General features: G+C 38.9%; 1 protein-coding gene across 3 annotated transcripts in view; it reads left to right on the top strand.

The window, feature by feature from the left end:
• Nucleotides 1–20,042, top strand: part of WDR33 (WD repeat domain 33) — a 635,894-nt gene that overhangs the window by 595,217 nt on the left and 20,635 nt on the right. The window lies entirely within an intron of this gene.

Below are 20,042 nucleotides of genomic sequence, written 5' to 3'. Positions count from 1 at the left end.
GGTGCCAAATAATGTGGGCGTCTTTTTTGGCGCTAAAAAATATGGGCGTCATTATTGTCTCCACATTATTTAAGTCTAGTTGTTTATTTGCTTCTGGTTGCTAGAAGCTTGTTCATTGGCATTTTTTCCCATTCCTGAAACTGTCATTTAAGGAATTTGATCAATTTTGCTTTATATGTTGTTTTTTCTATTACATATTGCAAGATGTCTCAGATTGACCCTGAATCAGAAGCTACTTCTGGAAAATCGCTGCCTGATGCTGGATCTACCAAAGTTAAGTGTATTTGCTGTAAACTTGTGGTAACTGTCCCTCCGGCTGTTGTTTGTGATGAATGTCATGATAAACTTGCTAATGCAGATAATATTTCCTTTAGTAATGTTCCATTACCTGTTGCTGTTCCATCAACATCTAATACTCAGGGTGTTCCTGTTAATATAAGAGATTTTGTTTCTAAATCTATTAGGAAGGCTATGTCTGTTATTCCTCCTTCCAGTTAACGTAAAAGGTCTTTTAAAACTTCTCATTTTCCAGATGAATTTTTAAATGAACATCATCATTCTGTTTCTGATGATGATTTGTCTGGTTCAGAGGATTCTGTTTCAGAGATTGACACTGATAAATCTTCATATTTATTTAAAATGGAATTTATTTGTTCTTTACTTAAAGAAGTCTTAATTGCATTAGAAATAGAGGAATCTGGTCCTCTTGATACTAAATCTAAACGTTTAAACACGGTTTTTAAACCTCCTGTAGTTATTCCGGAGGTTTTTCCCGTCCCTGATGCTATTTCTGAAGTAATTTCCAGGGAATGGAATAATCTGGGTAATTCATTTACTACTCCTAAACGGTTTAAGAAATTATATCCTGTGCCATCTGACAGATTAGAGTTTTGGGACAAAATCCCTAAGGTTGATGGGGCTATCTCTACTCTTGCTAAACGTACTACTATTCCTATGGCAGATAGTACTTCCTTTAAGGATCCTTTAGATAGGAAAATTGAATCCTTTCTAAGAAAAGCTTATTTATGTTCAGGTAATCTTCTTAGGCCTGCTATATCTTTGACGGATGTTGCTGCAGCTTCAACTTTCTGGTTGGAGGCTTTAGCACAGCAAGTAACAGATCATAATACTCAAAGCATTGTTAATCTTCTTCAACATGCTAATAACTTTATTTGTGATGCCATCTTTGACATCATTAGGGTTGATGTCAGGTATATGTTTTTAGCTATTTAAGCTAGAAGAGCTTTATGGCTTAAAACTTGGAATGCTGATATGTCTTCTAAGTCAACTTTGCTTTCCCTTTCTTTCCAAGGTAATAAATTGTTTGGTTCACAGTTGGATTCTATTATTTCAACTGTTACTGGGGGAAAGGAACTTTTTTACCACAGGATAAAAAATCCAAAGGTAAATATAGGGCTGCTAATCGTTTTCGTTCCTTTCGTCACAATAAGGAACAAAAGCCTTATCCTTCCCCTACAGGAACGGTATCAGTTTGGAAACCATCTCCAGTCTAGAATAAATCCAAGCCTTTTAGAAAGCCAAAGCCAGCTCCCAAGTCCACATGAAGGTGCGGCCCTCATTCCAGCCCAGCTGGTAGGGGGCAGATTACGATTTTTCAAAGAAATTTGGATAAATTCGATTCACAGTCTTTGGATTCAGAACATTGTTTCTCAAGGGTACAGAATAGGTTTCAAGATAAGGCCTCCTGCAAGAAGATTTTTTCTTTCTCGCGTTCTAATAAATCCAGTGAAGACTCAAGCGTTTCTGAAATGTGTTTCAGATCTCGAGTTGGCTGGGGTAATTGTGCCAGTTCCAGTTCTGGAACAGGGTCTGGGGTTTTACTCAAATCTATTCATTGTACCAAAGAAGGAGAATTCCTTCAGACCAGTACTGGATTTAAAAATATTGAATCGTTATGTAAGAATACCAACATTCAAAATGGTAACTATAAGGACTATTCTGCCTTTTGTTCAGCAAGGACATTATATGTCCACAATAGATTTACAAGATGCATATCTGCATATTCCGATTAATCCAGATCACTTTCAGTTTCTGAGATTCTCTTTTCTAGACAAGCATTACCAGTTTTTGGCTCTGCCTTTTGGCCTAGCAACAGCTCCAAGGATTTTTACAAAGGTTCTCGGTGCCCTACTATCTGTAATCAGAGAACAGGGTATTGTGGTATTTCCTTATTTGGACGATATTTTGGTACTTGCTCAGTCTTCACATTTAGCAGAATCTCATACGAATCGACTTGTATCGTTTCTTCAAGAACATGGTTGGAGGATCAATTTACCAAAGAGTTCGTTGATTCCTCAGACAAGGGTAACCTTTTTAGGTTTCCAGATAGATTCAGTGTCCATGACTCTGTCGTTAACGGACAAGACACGTCTGAAATTGGTTTCAGCTTGTCGAAACCTTCAGTCTCAATCATTCCCTTCGGTAGCCTTATGCATGGAAATTCTAGGTCTTATGACTGCTGCATCGGACGCGATCCCCTTTGCTCGTTTTCACATGCGACCTCTTCAGCTCTGTATGCTGAACCAGTGGTGCAGGGATTATACAAAGATATCACAATTAATATCTTTAAAACCGAATGTACGACACTCTCTGACGTGGTGGACAGACCACCATTGTTTAGTTCAGGGGGCTTCTTTTGTTCCTCCGACCTGGACTGTGATCTCAACAGATGCAAGTCTGACAGGTTGGGGAGCTGTATGGGGGTCTCTGACAGCACAGGGGGTTTGGGAATCTCAGGAGGCGGGATTACCAATCAACATTTTGGAACTCTGTGCGATTTTCAGAGCTCTTCAGTCGTGGCCTCTTCTAAAGAGAGAGTCGTTCATTTGTTTTCAGACGGACAATGTCACAACCGTGGCATATGTCAATCATCAAGGAGGCACTCACAGTCCTCTGGCTATGAAAGAAGTATCTCGAATACTTGTATGGTCGGAATCCAGCTCCTGTCTAATTTCTGCGGTTCACATCCCAGGTATAGACAATTGGGAAGCGGATTATCTCAGTCGCCAAACATTACATCCGGGCGAATGGTCTCTTCACCCAGAAGTATTTCTTCAGATTGTTCAAATCTGGGGACTTCCAGAAATAGATCTGATGGCTTCTCATCTAAACAAGAAGCTTCCCAGGTATCTGTCCAGATCCAGGGATCCTCAGGCTGAAGCAGTGGATGCATTGTCACTTCCTTGGAAGTATCATCCTGCCTATATCTTTCCGCCTCTAGTTCTTCTTCCAAGAGTGTTTTCCAAGATTCTAAGGGAGCGTTAGTTTGTTCTGCTGGTGGCTCCAGTATGGCCTCACAGGTTTTGGTATGCGGATCTTGTTCGGATGGCTACTTGCCAACCATGGACTCTTCCGTTAAGATCTCAAATCCTTAAATTTGAAGGTATGGAGATTGAACGCTTGATTCTCAGTCATAGAGGTTTCTCTGACTCCGTAATTAATACTATGTTACAGGCTCGTAAAACTGTATCTAGGAAGATATATTATCGAGTCTGGAAGACTTACATCTCTTGGTGCTCTTATCATTTTTCCTGGCATTCTTTTAGAATTCCTAGAATTTTACAATTTCTTCAGGATGGTCTGGATAAAGGTTTGTCTGCAAGTTCTTTGAAAGGACAAATGTCTGCTCTTTCTGTGTTGTTTCACAGAAAGATTGCTAATCTTCCTGATATTCATTGTTTTGTTCAGGCTTTAGTTCGTATCAAACCTGTCATTAAGTCCATCTCTCCTCCTTGGAGTTTGAATTTGGTTCTGGGGGCTTTACAAGCTCCTCCGTTTGGACCTATGCATTCTCTGGACATTAAATTACTTTCTTGGAAAGTCCTGTTCCTTTTGGCCATCTCTTCTGCTAGAAGAGTTTCAGAGTTATCTGCTCTTTCTTGTGAATCTCCTTTTCTGATTTTTCATCAGGATAAGGCTGTGTTGCGAACTTCATTTAAATTTTTACCTAAAGTTGTGAACTCTAACAACATTAGTAGAGAAATTGTGGTTCCTTCATTATGTCCTAATCCTAAGAATTCTAAGGAAAGATCGTTGCATTCTTTGGATGTAGTTAGAGCTTTGAAATATTATGTTGAAGCTACTAAGGATTTCCGAAAGACTTCTAGTCTATTTGTTATCTTTTCCCGTTCTAGGAAAGGTCAGAAGGCCTCTGCCATTTCTTTGGCATCTTGGTTAAAATCTTTGATTCATCATACTTATGTCGAGTCGGGTAAAATTCCGCCTCAAAGGATTACAGCTCATTCTACTAGGTCAGTACTACTTCCTGGGCGTTTAGGAATGAAGCTTCGGTTGATCAGATTTGCAAAGCAGCAACTTGGTCTTCTTTGCATACTTTTACTAAATTCTACCATTTTGATGTGTTTTCTTCTTCTGAAGCAGTTTTTGGTAGAAAAGTACTTCAGGCAGCTGTTTCAGTTTGATTCTTCTGCTTATAATTTCAGTTTTTTTCATTATAAGATTTAAACTTTATTTTGGGGTGTGGATTATTTTTTCAGCGGAATTGGCTGTCTTTATTTTGTCCCTCCCTCTCTAGTGACTCTTGCGTGGAAGCTCCACATCTTGGGTATTTATTATCCCATACGTCACTAGCTCATGGACTCTTGCTAATTACATGAAAGAAAACATAATTTATGTAAGAACTTACCTGATAAATTCATTTCTTTTATATTAGCAAGAGTCCATGAGGCCCACCCTTTTTTGTGGTGGTTATGATTTTTTTGTATAAATCACAATTATTCCAATTCCTTATTTTTTATGCTTTCGCACTTTTTTCTTATCACCCCACTTCTTGGCTATTCGTTAAACTGATTTGTGGGTGTGGTGAGGGGTGTATTTGTAGGCATTTTGAGGTTTGGGAAACTTTGCCCCTCCTGGTAGGAATGTATATCCCATACGTCACTAGCTCATGGACTCTTGCTAATATGAAAGAAATGAATTTATCAGGTAAGTTCTTACATAAATTATGTTTTTGGAACTCCGTGCATTCTCAGAGTTCTTCAGTTTGGTTTCTTTTTGAAGAAGAGACGTTTATTATTTTTTTCAGACAATGTCACAACTGTGGCGTATGTCAATCATCAGGGTGGGACTTTCAGTCCTTAGGCTGTGACAGAAGTATCTCGGATATTTGCTTGGGCTAAATCCAGCTCCTATCTAAATTCTGTGGGTTTTTTCCCAGGTATAGACATTGGGAAGCGGATTATCTCTGTTAATCAAGCTTTACATCCGGGAAAATGGTCTCTTTACCCAAATATGTTTTCAATTTTTCAGATGTGAGGGCTTCCAGAAATCTGTTGGCATCTCATCTAAACAAGGAACTTCCCAGGGGCCTATTCAGGTCCGGGGATCCTCAGGCAGAAGTAGTGTATGCATTGACACTTCCTTGGAATTATCATTCTGCGTATATTTTTTCATCTCTGGTTCTTCTTTTAAGAGTGATTTTCAAAATCATCAGAGAGCAATCTTTGGTGTGGCTGGTGGCTCTAGTATGACCACACAGGTTTTGGTATATGGTTCTTGATCGGATGTTCAGTTGTCAATCTTGGTTACTTCCATTAAGGCCAGACCTTATATCTTAACATTCGTTTTTTTCATCAGGAATTCAAATTATTAATTTGATGGTATGAAAATTTAACGCTTTGTACTTAGTCATAGACGTTTCTCTGACTCAGTGATTAATACTATATTGCAGGCTCGTAAATCTATGTCTAGTAGGATTTATTATCGAGTTTGGAAGATTGCCATCTCATGATGCTCTTCTTATGAATTCTCTTGGCATTCTTTTAGAATTCCTAGGATTTTAAAGTTTCTTCATAAGTTTTTGTCTGCATGTTCCTTGAAAGGACAAATCTCTGCTTTTCCTGTGCTGTTTCACAGTGAGAATTGCTAAATCTTTCTGATATTGTTTTGTTCAGGCTTTGGTTTGTATCAAGCCATTTAAGCCAATTTCTCCTCCTTGGAGCCTTAATTTGGTTCTGAAGGCTTTACGGGCTCTTCTGTTTGAGCATATGCTTTCTTTGGACATTAATTACTTTCATGGAAAGTATTGTTCTTTTTAGACATCTATTCAGCTAGAACAGTTTTTGAATTATCTGTTCTTTCTTGTGAATCTCCTTTTTCTGATTTTTCATCAGGATAAGGTGGTTTTTGCTGTCCTCATTTCAATTTTTACCTAAAGTTGTGAATTCTAACAACATTGGTAGAGGAATTATTGTCCCTTCCTTGTGTCCTAATCCTAAGAATTATTTGGTAAGATTCTTACATTCTTTGGATTTGGTAAGAGTTTAGAAATATTATGTTGAAGCTACTCAGATTTCAGACAGACTTCTAGTCTATTTGTTATCTTTTCTGGTTTTAGGAAAGGTCAGAAGGCTTCTCCCATTTCTTTGGCATCTTGGTTAAGCTTTTTGATTCATCATGCTTATTTGGAGTTGGGTTAATTCCCGCCTCAGAGGATTACGGCTCATTCTACTAGGTCAGTTTCTACTTCCTGGACTTTTCAGTATGAAGCTTCTGTTGATCAGATTTGCAAAGCAATGACTTGGTCTTCTTTGCATACTTTTACTAAATTCTACCATTTTGATGTTTTTTCTTCTTCAGAAGCAGTTTTGGTAGAATGGTACTTCAGGCAGCTGTTTTCATTTTGATTCTTCTGCTTATAATTTCAGTTTTTTTCATTATAAAAATTGAAACTTTTGATTTGGGTAGTGGATTAATTTTTCAGCGGAATTGGCTGTCTTTATTTTATCCCTCCCTCTCTAGTGACTCTTGCGTGGAAGTTCCACATCTTGGGTATCTGCTATCCCATAGGTCACTAGCTCATGGACTCTTGCTAATTACATGAAAGAAAACATAATTTATGTAAGAACTTACCTGATAAATTCATTTCTTTCATATTAGCAAGAGTCCATGAGGCCCACCCTTTTTTTCTGGTGGTTATGATTTTTTTGTATAAAGCACAATTATTCCAATTCCTTATTTTTGATGCTTTCGCTCCTTCTTATCACCCCACTTCTTGGCTATTCGTTAAACTGAATTGTGGGTGTGGTGAGTTGTGTATTTATAGGCATTTTAAGGTTTGGGAAACTTTGCCCCTCCTGGTAGGAATGTATATCCTATACGTCACTAGCTCATGGACTCTTGCTAATATGAAAGAAATGAATTTATCAGGTAAGTTCTTACTTAAATTATGTTATTTATTTAAAATTGAGTATATTTATTCCTTGTTAAGAGGTGTTGATTACATTTGATATTGAGGAAACTAGTCCTCTTGATATTAAAACTAGTAAACGTTTAAACTATGTTTATAAACCTCTTGCGGTTGCTCCAGAGGTTTTTTCAATTTCTGATGCTATTTCTGATATGATTTCTAAGGAATGGAATAGGCCTGGTACTTCTTTTATCCCTTCTTCAAGGTTTAAAAAATGGTATCCTTTGCCAGCAGTTAGTTTGTAGTTCTGGAAAAAGATCCCCAGAGTTGATGGGGCTATTTCTACTCTTGCAAAACATACTACTATTCCTATGGAAGATAGTACTTCCTTTAAAGGGACACTGAACCCATTTTTTTTCTTCCATGATCCAGATAGAGCATGAAATTTTAAGCAACTTTCTAATTTACTCCTATTATCAAATTTTCTTAATTCTCTTGGTATCTTTATTTGAAACGCAAGAATGTAAGTTTAGATGCCGGCCCATTTTTGGTGAACAACCTGGGTTGTTCTTGCTGATTGGTGGATAAATTCATCCACCAATAAAAAAGTGCTGTCCAGAGTCCTGAACCCAAAAAAAAGCTTAGATGCCTTCTTTTTCAAATAAAGATACCAAGAGAACGAAGAAAAATTGATAATAGGAGTAAATTTAGAAAGTTGCTTACAATTACATGCTCTATCTGAATCATGAAAGTAAAAATTTGGGTTCAGTGTCCCTTTAAGGACCCTTTAGATGGGAAACATGAATCTTATCTAAGGAAAGCTTATTTATATTCTGGCTATCTTCTCAGGCCTGCCATTTCTTTGGCTGATGTTGCAGCTGCATCAACTTTTCGGTTGGAAATTTTAGCACAACAGGAAACAGATCCTGATTTGTCTAGCATTATTCGCTTGCTTCAACATGCTAATCATTTTATCTATGATGCCATTTTTGATATCATCAAAGTTGATGTTAAATCTATGTCTTTAGCTATTTTAGCTAGAAGAGCTTTGTGGCTTAAATCTTGGAATGCTGACATGGTATCTAAATCTAGATTACTATCTTTCTTTCCAAGTTAAAAATGTATTTGCTTCTCAGTTGGATTAACTTATTTCAACTGTCACTGGGGGGAAGGGAGTTTTTTTGCCTCAGGATAAAAGACCTAAGGATAAATCTAAAGCTTCTAAGCGTTTTTGTTCCTTTTGACAAAATAAGGAACAGAAACTCAATCCTTCCACCAAAGAATATTGTTCCAATTGGAAACCTTCAAGTTCGAATAAATCCAAGCCGTTTAAGAAACCAAAGCCAGTCCCCAAGTCTACATGAAGGGGCGGCCCTCATTCCAGCTCAGCTGGTAGGGGGGCAGATTAAGATTCTTCCAAAATATTTAGGCAGATTCTGTCCAAAATCAATGGATTCAGAGTATTGTCTCTCAACGGTACTGAATAGGATTCAGAGTAAGACCACCTGTGAGAAGATTTTTTCTCTCACGCATCCCAGCAAATCCAGTAAAGGCTCAGGCTTTTCTGAAGTGTGTTTCAGACCTGGAGCTTTCAGGGGTAATCATACCAGTTCCATTTTAGGAACAGGGTCTGGGGTTTTATTCAAATTTATTCATTGTCCCAAAGAGAGAAAATTAATTCAGTCCAATTCTGGATCTGAAAATTTTAAATCGTTTGTTAAGAGTGGCAACTTTCAAAATGGTGTCTATAAGGACTATTCTGCCTTTTGTCAGCAAGGGCATTATATGTCCACGATAGACTTACAGGATGCATATCGTCATATTCTGATTCATCCAGGCCATTTTCAGTTTCTGAGATTCTCTCTTCTAGACAAGCATTACCAATTTGTCGCTCTTCCATTTGGCCTAGCGACAGCTCCAAGAATCTTTTCAAAGTTTCTCGGTGCCCTACTCTCTTTAATCAGAGAACGGGGTATTGCAGTGTTTCCTTATTTGGACGATATCTTGGTACTAGCTCAGTCTTTACATTCTGCAGAATCTCACACGAATCAACTAGTGGTGTTTCTTCAAAAACATGGTTGGAGGATCAATTTACCAAAAAGTTCCTTGATTCCTCAGACAAGGGTCACCTTTTTAGGTTTCCAGATAGATTCAGTGTCCCTGACTCCGTCTCTGACAAGAGGCGATTAAAATTGGTTTCAGCTTGTCGGAACCTTCAGTCTCAATCATTCCCTTCAGTAGCTATGTGCATGGAAGTTTTAGGTCTCATGACTGCAGCATCGGATGCGATCCCCTTTGCTCGTTTTCACATGAGACCTCTCCAGCTTTGTATGCTGAATGAATGGTGCAGGGATTATACAAAGGTATCACAATTAATATCCTTAAATCCCAATGTTCGACTCTCTCTGACTTGGTGGTTAGATCACTATTGTATAGTTCAAGGGGCCTCTTTTTTTTCATCCAACCTGGACTGTGATCACAACAGATGCAAGTCTTTCAGGTTGGGGAGATCTCTGACAGCACAAGGGGGTTGGAAATCTCAAGAGGTGAGGTTACCAATCAATATTTTTAGAACTCTGTGCTATTTTCAGGGCTCTTCAGGTTTGGCCTCTGTTGAAGAGAGAACCGTTCATTTGTTTTCACAACTATGGCATATGTCAATCATGAGGGTGGGACTCACAGTCCCCAAGCTATGAAAGAAGTATCTTGGATACTTGTCTAATTTCTGCAGTTCATATCCCAGGTGTAGACAATTGGGAAGCGGAGTGGTCGCTCCATTCAGATGTGTATTTTTCAGATTGTTCAGATGTGGGGTCTTCCAGAAATAGATCTGATGGCTTCCCATCTAAACAAGAAACTTCCCATGTACCTGTCCAGGTCCAGGGATCCTCAGGCGGAGGCGGTGGATGTGTTAGCAGTTCCTTGGTGTTACCAGCCTGCTTATATCTTTCCACCTCTAGTTCTTCTTCAAAGAGGGATTTCCAAGATCATCATGGAACAATCATTTGTTGCTGGTAGCTTCAGCATGGCCTCACAGGTTTTGGTATGTGGATCTTGTTCGGATGTCCAGTTGCCAACCTTGGCCACTTCCTTTAAGATCAGACCACCTGTCTCAAGATCGGTTTTTCGATCAGGATCTCAAATCATTAAATTTGAAGGTTTGGAAATTGAATGCCTAGCGCTTAGTCATAGAGCTTTCTCTGACTCAGTGATTAATATGTTACAGGCTCGTAAATCTGTTTCTAGGAAGATTTATTATTGAGTTTGGAAGACTTACATTTCATGGTGTTCTTCTCATAAATTCTCCTGGCATTCTTTTAGAATTCCTAGAATTTTACAGTTTCTTCAGAATGGTTTGGATAAAGGTTTGTCTGCAAGTTCCTTGAATTGACAAATCTCTGCTCTTTTTTTATTTCACATAAAAATTGCTGAGCTTCCTGATATTCACTGTTTTGTACAGGCTTTGGTCTGTATAAAGCCTGTTATTAAATCAATCTCTCCTCCTTGGAGTCTTAATTTGGGTTTGAAGGCTTTACAGGCTCCTCCTTTTGAGACTATGCATTCTTTGGACATTAAAGATTGCTATACTTCCTGATATTCACTTTTTTTTACAGGCTTTAGTTCGTATTAAGCCTGTCATTAAATCAATTTCTCCTCCTTGGAGACTTAATTTGGTTCTGAAGGCTTTACAGGCTCCTCCTTTTGAGCCTATGCATTCTTTGGACATTAAACTCCTTTCTTGGAAAGTGTTGTTCCTTTTGGCAATCTCTTCTGCTAGAAGAGTTTCCGAATTGTCTGCTCTTAATTGTGAATCTCCCTTTCTGATTTTCCATCAGGATAAGGCAGTTTTGTGGACTTCATTTAAATTTCTACCTAAGGTTGTGAATTCTAACAACATTAAAGGACCAGTCAATACAGTAGATTTGCAAAATCAACAAATGCATGATAAGAAGACAATGCAATAGCACTTAGTCTGAACTTCAAATGAGTAGTAGATTTTTGTTAAATAAATTGCAAAGTTATGTCTATTTCCACTCCCCCTGTATCATGTGACAGCCATCAGCCAATCACAAATGCATATACGTATATATGCTGTAAATTCTTGCACATGCTCAGTAGGAGTTGGTGACTCACAAAGCGTAAATATAAAAACCGGGCACATTTTTGTTAATGGAAGTAAATTGGAAAGTTGTTTAAATTTGCATGTTCTATACGAATAATGAAGTTTAATTTTGACTTGAGTGTCCCTTTATTTGAGAAATTGTTGTTCCTTTGTGTCCTAATCCTAAGAATTCTTTGGAGAAATCCTTACATTCTTTGGATGTTGTAAGAACTTTGAAAGATTATATTGAAGCTACTAAATATTTCAGGAAGACTTTGTCTATTTGTTATCTTTTCTGGTTCTAGGAAAGGTCAGCAGGCTTCTGCCTTTTCCTTGGCATCTTGGTTAAAGCTTTTGATTCATCAGGCTTATTTAGAGTCGGGTCAGGCCCCGCCTCAGAGAATCACAGCTCATTCTACTAGATCAGTTTCCACTTTGTGGGCTTTTAAGAATGAAGCTTCAGTTGATCAGATTTGCAAAGCAGCAACTTGGTCTTCTTTGCATACGTTTACTAAATTCTACCGTTTTGATGTATTTGCTTCCTCGGAAGCCGTTTTTGGTTGAAAAGTTCTTCAGGCAGCTGTTTCAGTTTGATTCCTCTGCTTATGTTTTAAGTTTTATCTTTTCATTTACGAGAATAAATTTATAGTTTGGGTTGTGGATTAATTTCTTCTATAAGATACGAGTCCACGGATTCATCCTTTACTTGTGGGATATTATCCTCCTGCCAACAGGAAGCGGCAAAGTGCACCACAGCAGAGCTGCCCATATAGCTCCTCCCTTAGCTCCACCCCCCAGTCATTCTCTTTGCCTACTCTAAGTACTAGGAAGGGTAAAGTGAAAGAGGTGATAAAATGTTAGTTTTTATTTTCTTCAAGCAAGAGTTTTGTTTGTTTTTTTTTTTTAAATAATTTTTATTGAGGTTTATAATGGTATGACATACAAATAAGAGAAATTCAACGTCACGTATCAAACTTAATTGTAGCAAAATATACAGTGGTTTGCACTTCCAAAGAAGTAGTAGACTTTAGTATGTCATGTTAAAAGTCCCAAAACAAAGCAGTCCTCTTACATTTTTACTTTTTTGTATTACAACATTTCTTCAATAATTAAATAACAATGAAACATAATACAAATATGCCTATCAAAATATATAGTAGTAATAAGATTTTAAAGAGAGATGAAAGTCTCAGCGTAATTATTGCTTATGTGAAAATTTTTGTATTACTTAAAGGGAAATAGGGGAGGGGTAATAAAGGATAGGTGATAACAGATGATAATGATAAATGATATTAATGTTCTAAGCACTCAGGTGACCGATTAATAAAAATCAGACTAGAACTTAGACCTCACGACTAAAATGGTTAGGTACCCCTAAATGTTAGAGGTAATTGGGGATTCTGGATAGTCTTGTCTTAAAAAAAAAAAAAAAAAAGGGGGAGGAGGGGGAAATAGGGAGGGGAGGGATGGATGGGCAGGGGATAAAAGGGGACAGTAACTTTGTCCACGTACATCTAGAAATTAATTTTAGGCCTGTATCCCCACAGGAGACCCACTAGCAACCTTCAATCCCTCCCTCTAGGCTTTGTCGCCATGCTTCCCAGCACATGCAGTGTAAGGTGATATTGTTGTTGGCTGCAAACACCACACATTCCATCGTTTCCATATGTACCATAGTGGACTTTATCTGACTCCATCTTGGGCCCTTAGATTGGAGCCACGCCCTAGCTATGTTAAGCTTGACAGCCATGAAAAGATATATACATAGGAATTTTAAAGGCCTAGGCATCTTATTAGGTATTAAATGGAACATTGCTGCAGCTGGGCAATTGGTCTCTGTCATACCTAGTTTAGCGCAGTAGTATAATGCCCTATTCCAGATTCTTTGAATCTTCTTGGGACACTCCCACCACATATGTACGGGAGAGCCCACTTAACCGCAGCCCCTCCAACATAGGGGGGAATTTGTTTTGGATATCTGGAACAGGCGTAGGGGAGTATAGTGCCATTGCGTCAGAATCTTGAAGTAGAGTTCAAAGTACATAGTACTGTGAACTGCACATTTAGTGAGTAAAGTCGCATATCACCAAGCTTTCTCAGGGGCCTCAAAATGTAGAGCGTTTTCTCAGTGTTTTGTATAAAAAGATTTATTGTACAAAGGCGCTTGTAAGATAGCAGAATAGGCAAAGGAGAACACTTTTGAAGTAAGGGTTTTAGCCTCCCAGAGTTTTTCCCATGAAGTTTGGGATCTCAAAGGGTCAGTCGTGAAACCCCAAGACCGCAAGAAGTTTTGCAGTCTAAAGAATTCAAACTTCATTAAAGGCGAGGAGGGAAATCGAATTTAAATTGGGTAGCTGTGATTAGGCCAGCATCTGAAAAAAAGATCCTTTACTACCTGAATCCCCAGACGGTCCCACTCCAAACAGTGAGAGTCCACCAGGGCACTCAATAGACCGGAGATAGGATGAATTGGAGAGGGATGTGGAGCAATTCTATCTCTAAGGTGAATTTTATCCCAAAACTTCAGATTAGAAGCTATAACATAATTTGTGTTTATCTCCGGTTTTCTGGAATGCCTCGGGATCCATATCAGATCTCGCAAGTTAACACCCTGTGGTAAGGATGCCTGTTCTATTTCCGCCCATCTGCTCTCAGATGAGTCCTTACCCCATGCTGTGATATGGGCCAACCTTGAAGCCTCGTGATAAGCCGCTATGTTGGGAGCCGCTGCGCCTCCAGCTAATACTGGGTAGGACATGATTTTCATTGCCACTCTAGGGCGTTTGTTTCCAAATGAAGTTGTTACATAGTCGCTGAAAATGTGAAATAATGCTTTTGGGAATGGGAAGAGGGAGACATCGAAATAGGTATGTTAATTTTGGCAGAAGGTTCATTTTATAGCAGTCACTCTGCCCCACCAGGACAAATTTGGTGAATCCCATTTTGTAAAGTAGTCTTTGAATTTGCATAGTAAGGGTTGGAAGTTAAAGGTTACAATGGTGGATATATCATGTGATACTACCCCAAGATGCTTTAACTGTTTAGTGGACCAGACAAAGGGGAATTGTCGTTTTAAAGTGTGGAGATCTGAGCTTGAGACGTTTAAAGCGAATGCTTTCAGTCTTAGAGTAATTTAACTTGTACATGCTTATGAAAGAGAATGTTTCTAGCAAATCGAATAACTTTGGTAATGACTTCAGTGGGTCGTTGACAACGACACTTAAGTCATCTGCAAACGGAACTACTTTTTGGGTGGTGTTATAAATTGGGACCCCCAAAATCTCAGAGGACCCCCTGATGGCCTCTGCCAGTGGCTCCATCATAAGGGCAAAAAGTAAGGGGGATAGAGGGCACCCTTGTCGGGTTCCATTTGTAATTTTGAATTTGGGAGACAAAAAGCCGAGACCTTTCACTCTAGCTGAAGGACTGGAGTACAAAGCTAAAATCTTAGTGCAAATAGAAGGTGTAAACCTGAAATGCAATAGCACTTCCTTCATATATATCCAGTCGACTCGGTCAAACGCCTTTTCGGCATCTAGCGATACCGTGACGCATGCCTGACCGAGCCGAGTTGCCTCAAAGAATATATTTAGTAGCCTCCTCGTGTTGTCCAGGCTTTGTCGCCCCAATGTAAACCTAACTTGATCAAGGGACACCAAGCATGGAATCATTTTGTTGAGGCGCTCAGCTAAAATCTTAGCATAAAGTTTGGTGTCCAAATTTAGAAGAGAGATTGGTCTAAAATTAGGACGAGCGTCTGGGGTTTTCCCAGGCTTAGGTAAAGTTATTATAGATGCCTGCAGGAATTCATTTGGAAAATAACCCAATTCTTCAGCCGAATTAAAGACTTGTGTAAGAATCGGTGTCAAACAGCCACTGAAAGTTTTGTAGAAAAGGTCTGAGTATCCATCAGGACCTGGGGTTTTGCTTGGTTTAAGAGATAGAATGGCAGCTTTAACTTCCTCTGCCGACATTGGAGTTTCCAAAGCTGTAATATGGTCAGAGGTAAGTTTGTGCAGTGGCAAAGTTGACAAAAAGGATTTAATATCTTCGACCTTGGGGGTTGCATGGTCACCGGAGAGTTGCAAATTGTATAGCTTAGCATAGTATTGGGCGAATTCTAATCCAATATCTTTAGGGTTAGTCACTTTGCTATTACTAGTGATCAAATAGGGAATCCTGGATTGAGCTGTCCTCTCACGTAACTTCCTAGCTAATAAATAATCAGGTTTATTTCCTTTAAAATAAAATAGTTTATTTTCTCGTAGTCTAGTTTGTACTCTTTGGTTTTCTAATACACTAAGTTTCTGTTGTACTAAAGAGATTCTTGGTAAAAGCGATGGGTTTAAGGATAGCTTATGCGTTTCTTTTAAAGATCTTAATTCCATATGTAAATGAGCTAACGGAAGCTGCTTCCACTACCGGAAAATAGGTGGACCAAACAGGTATCGGTTCATTGGCCCGCTAGTGGGTCTCCTGCAAGAAAACAATCTTTGCATTTAAATATTTTAGCGAGAGGAATAGTAAGCTACGCTTAGGGGGGGAGTTAAGTCCCCTAACATTGTGAAAAACACATACAATAGACGTGGAGGAAGGGGAGAGATAGAGGGAAAAAAAATAAAAAATGTATCTTTATACTGTACACTAAAATATTACAAGGCTATCCAGGAAAAGGGAGGGGTTAGGATTCTATGATTAGTTATGCGGTATATAAGAGGATTAACCGTGTTAAAAGTCACTCGTTCACAATTTACCAGAGAACTATATCGGTGTATGATGGATAATGGCCTATTGAAAGTCAACTCAGAGCTTTAATGTTTTACTAAGGAGAAGATTTAACTGTTGAGTTAATGGATGAGTGAGTGAGTGGGTGAGTAGATGGATGAATAAGTCTGTGACTATGTGAATGATTAAATGGAAGAAAAGACTAGTCGTACTCCGATATGCTAAAATATGGTGTATAGCCAATAATACTAGGGGAGCACAGTATTCACGGATATGCGGTTGAATGAATGCACAAAAGGGGGGAGTGAGTGAATAGATGAATGAGTATAGGGATGAATGAATGGATACATGAATGAATGAAGGAATGGAATTTGTTTGATGAGAAAATGGATGAGTAAGTGGATAATTCTTTGAGTAAATGGCTTAATGAATGATGAGTGAATGGGTAAATGGGTGAGGGGGGGAGGAGGTTTGTTGAACTCTATTTACTCTATATTTATAGGCAGTGATTACATTCAGTGGTATAAACACCGCAATATGTCTAATCTTAATTTTGATTTCGTAATCTCCTTCTTATTCTATATATCAGGGAATGGCTGGGTATAATTTAATAGCAGTTAAGAGGAAGGGGGGAGCAAGAAAAGGGGGGAGTGCCACACAATTATATAGTTTTAACGTTTCTAGCTACAACAAGGATTAGGAATGTTGGGATAATAATAAGCCCTAATCTATTAATGAGGTTTTAAGATAGAGATATATACAATGGTGTCAGCTGTTCTCTCTATGCTTGAGATTAATAAACTATAAGAGGGCTCATAATACATTCACCACTGACAGTTCTATTAGATTAGTAATAACGTTAAATTACAACAACAAAGGTCAGGACCATTAAACCCATAATCATGTATATTATAGCAATTGACCTTATAGAGGAGTTAGTAAAGGCAAAAAATAACAATCAAGGTTCAATATAAACATTATAGGTACACCAATAAAGAACATACATATAGAAATAGAAATACTGGCTGCCTAAACCCTTTGTGTAAATGGTGTCGGGAGGAAAAAAAAAAAAAAAAACCCTCCCATCCCAATCATTCATTCACACACACCCCCATCCTTACACCCGAGACCTCCATACATATATTAATAGTATAGTTTGTAGCCTATGTCCATAAGTGTATCTGATGATATTAGGTCAGCTCGAGCCCTAAACATCAAATTTATCATAATACTAAACAACCTCTCAACATTGTTACACAGAATACATATTATATAGAGAAACAATTTAAACATTTCAACCTATAAACTGAGATTTTAACTTTTGAAGATTTTTTTTTTTTGGTAAAAACAGTGTCTCTGTTACTTTACCAAATATGGTCAACTTATCTCACAATTTTTTCAGGTGTCTCCCTCAAGGAGGGAAGGATCAAAGTCACGCTTCTTGCGTTGAGACATAGGATTCCAGATTGGAGCAGAGGGCCTCAAAGTAGCTTGAGAAAACTGAGTGGGCAGCGGGATTGGAGGTCCAGACGGGGGTGGGGGCTGTTTCCTTCTCCCCTTCTTGGATGCCGTTGTAGCGTCAGTCTCCTCAGAGATATGACCTAGGTCCCAGGATTTAATTAAAGCAAGGCCTTGAGAAACAGATGTAATGGTGAAAGTGCAATCATCTTTAGAAATATGTAGTTTCGTAGGAAACCCCCATCTGTATCTGATGTTGTTCTGGCGGAGGTGTTTTGTGATATCGCTAAAAGTTTTCCTCTGAAGGGTCCTGGGGGAAAGATCAGCGAACACTTTGATGTTAGTGTATTTTTCGGGCATGTCAATATTGCGGAACGTGGCTCTTTGTATGCGCTCTTTGTAGGTATAAAAGTGCAATCTCTCAATGACATCCCTTGGCTGTTCAGAAGGTAGTCCCCGGGTCTCGGGGATCTATGGGCTCTATCGACCATATTTTCTGTAGGGGATTGAGGCTTGGCTAACAAAGTAAAGTATTCCATTAGAAACTTCAACAGTTCTGAGTTGGTAATCTCCTCAGGTATGCCTCTAATACGAAGATTGTTCCTGCGGGACCTATTCTCCAGGTCCGCCATCTTATCTTCTAATTCATCTATATTGCCTGCTAGGATCTGTGTATAATTGAGTAGGTTTGATTGATCTACTACAAGATACTTACAGTATCAAGCCTCTCTGTAGTGGAGTGCAAGTCTTTTTTTAAATCAGCAATAGTGGAAGTCAACTTTTCTGAGAGAGAGGCATGATGGTCATCTAGCAATATTTTCAAAGACTGTAAAATGAAGGATGGAGATGCCTGAGATTGGTCACCAGTTTACAAATTTTGTAAGGCTGCCATAGATAGAGAAGATGATTCAGGACTAGGAGGGGAGGAGTTGGGATCCATGACCGTAGCAGAATGAGTTTGAAGAGAGTCACCAGAGGCACTGAAGTGATCTGCAACAGTTCGTTTGATTCCGGAACTAGATTTGTTGTTCTTTTTCCTTTGTGAGTGAGACATCTTTAAGTTACAGTTGAAGTAAACAACTTGCACAGAGTGTAGGTTGGAAAGTCTTCCTGTGTGTGTTGAAATAACTAAGAGTCAATTCCCAGTGTAAAATAGGGTTAGTCTTGATTGAAGTTCACTTAAAGTTGTAGCATTCTAGGCCTCCCCTTGGCCCCCTCCCCCCAACCTATATGGACGTTCAGCCAGATATAGTGAGTTTGTTATGAGATTCAACATTTATGAGCAGGACAGCCAGGGATTTAGGTTTTTGAAAAAGGCAATATAAAGTAGTACTGAACACACTCCCCAGGGAATTTGTCTCCACTGGACCAGGCCGGAAAAGGGAATTAGGTTATGACCTGCTGCAACCGTGTACAGCAGGAAAGGGAGGAGAGTGTGTTCTATATCTATTGCAGATTACCCCTCGCTCAGGCAGGAGATATCTGTCAGCCTATAGGACGTTCAACAAAATGTATTTGTGGTTGTATACTCCACGGATAAGTGTGGCAATCAGGGAAATCTGTTAGAATGGCATGTACACGCTCTGCATGCAGTATATACAAATATTTGCTTGCGTGATCCTTGTTTTCCTGTTGTTCTTTCCTTCAATTAGTGTTTCAGTATTTATGGAATGTCTTCATTAAATAGAAGTTCCACATGTATAACAGATTTATAATGTTCTTATAATTGTGGGTGTGCACTCTAAAGTCAGGCACAATCAACAGGGAGATTTTTCAAAATAACATGGGTATATTTTGATTGCAGTATGTATGAGTAGTTGCCAGATTGATCTGTGTTTTCCTGTTGTGTTTTCCCCTTCACAGCACATAAATGTTCACAATCTTCCCCTTTTTACAGTTGAATTATTGATCAAGTGTTTTTACAGGCATTTTATGTGTGTCCACAACAAGTATAAATTTCACGTGTCTGTTAGGAATTTGCTGACCCGCAGATGAGTTAACAAATACCCACAGAAGGATTGCAGGCCTCCTGATTTGTAGATTGTAATGCACGTTTAAATAAAGTCTTTTTTTTTCTGTTTTTTGTTTGTGTTTTTGTTTGTCACCCCTATTTCCTTTTTGTTTTTAGAGAGTTCTTATTAATGAAGCTGTGAGTAAATGTAGTTATATTGGGAGCTAACAGTTTTTAGTGTTGTGCTGTGCATAGGGAAAGGGAGACACTGAAAATGGTGTTTCGCGCCACAGCAAAAGGGGCTCCTGACTGCATGTCACACCATAGCTAAGTCCTGATCGCCACATAAGAATTAGGTCAAGAATATGTGTGTGCTCAGATTTAAATGACTTTGGGCTGTATAAGAAATGGCCAGAGTGTGACCAGCCGTTACTCACTTTTGTTGAAGGTGGTGATGATGAGCCGGCTCGGAAGAGTTTCTTAGCCCGGTGACTCGGGTGCAGCACTGCTCGTTGTTGTAGTGTCTCAGCAGAGCTCCGGAGCGGATCCCCGACCCTCCGGAGCTAGCGGTGGTGAATAGCAGCTGTTGCTGTACTAGGCAGATGATCCGTTGGTCAGGGTTGTTTCCCGAGACCTGC

This window comes from Bombina bombina, chromosome 4 (assembly GCF_027579735.1).
Source record: "Bombina bombina isolate aBomBom1 chromosome 4, aBomBom1.pri, whole genome shotgun sequence".
Taxonomy (NCBI): Eukaryota; Metazoa; Chordata; class Amphibia; order Anura; family Bombinatoridae; genus Bombina; species Bombina bombina.
Note: the sequence above shows the minus strand (reverse complement) of the source record. Positions and strands in the feature narration are given on the sequence as shown.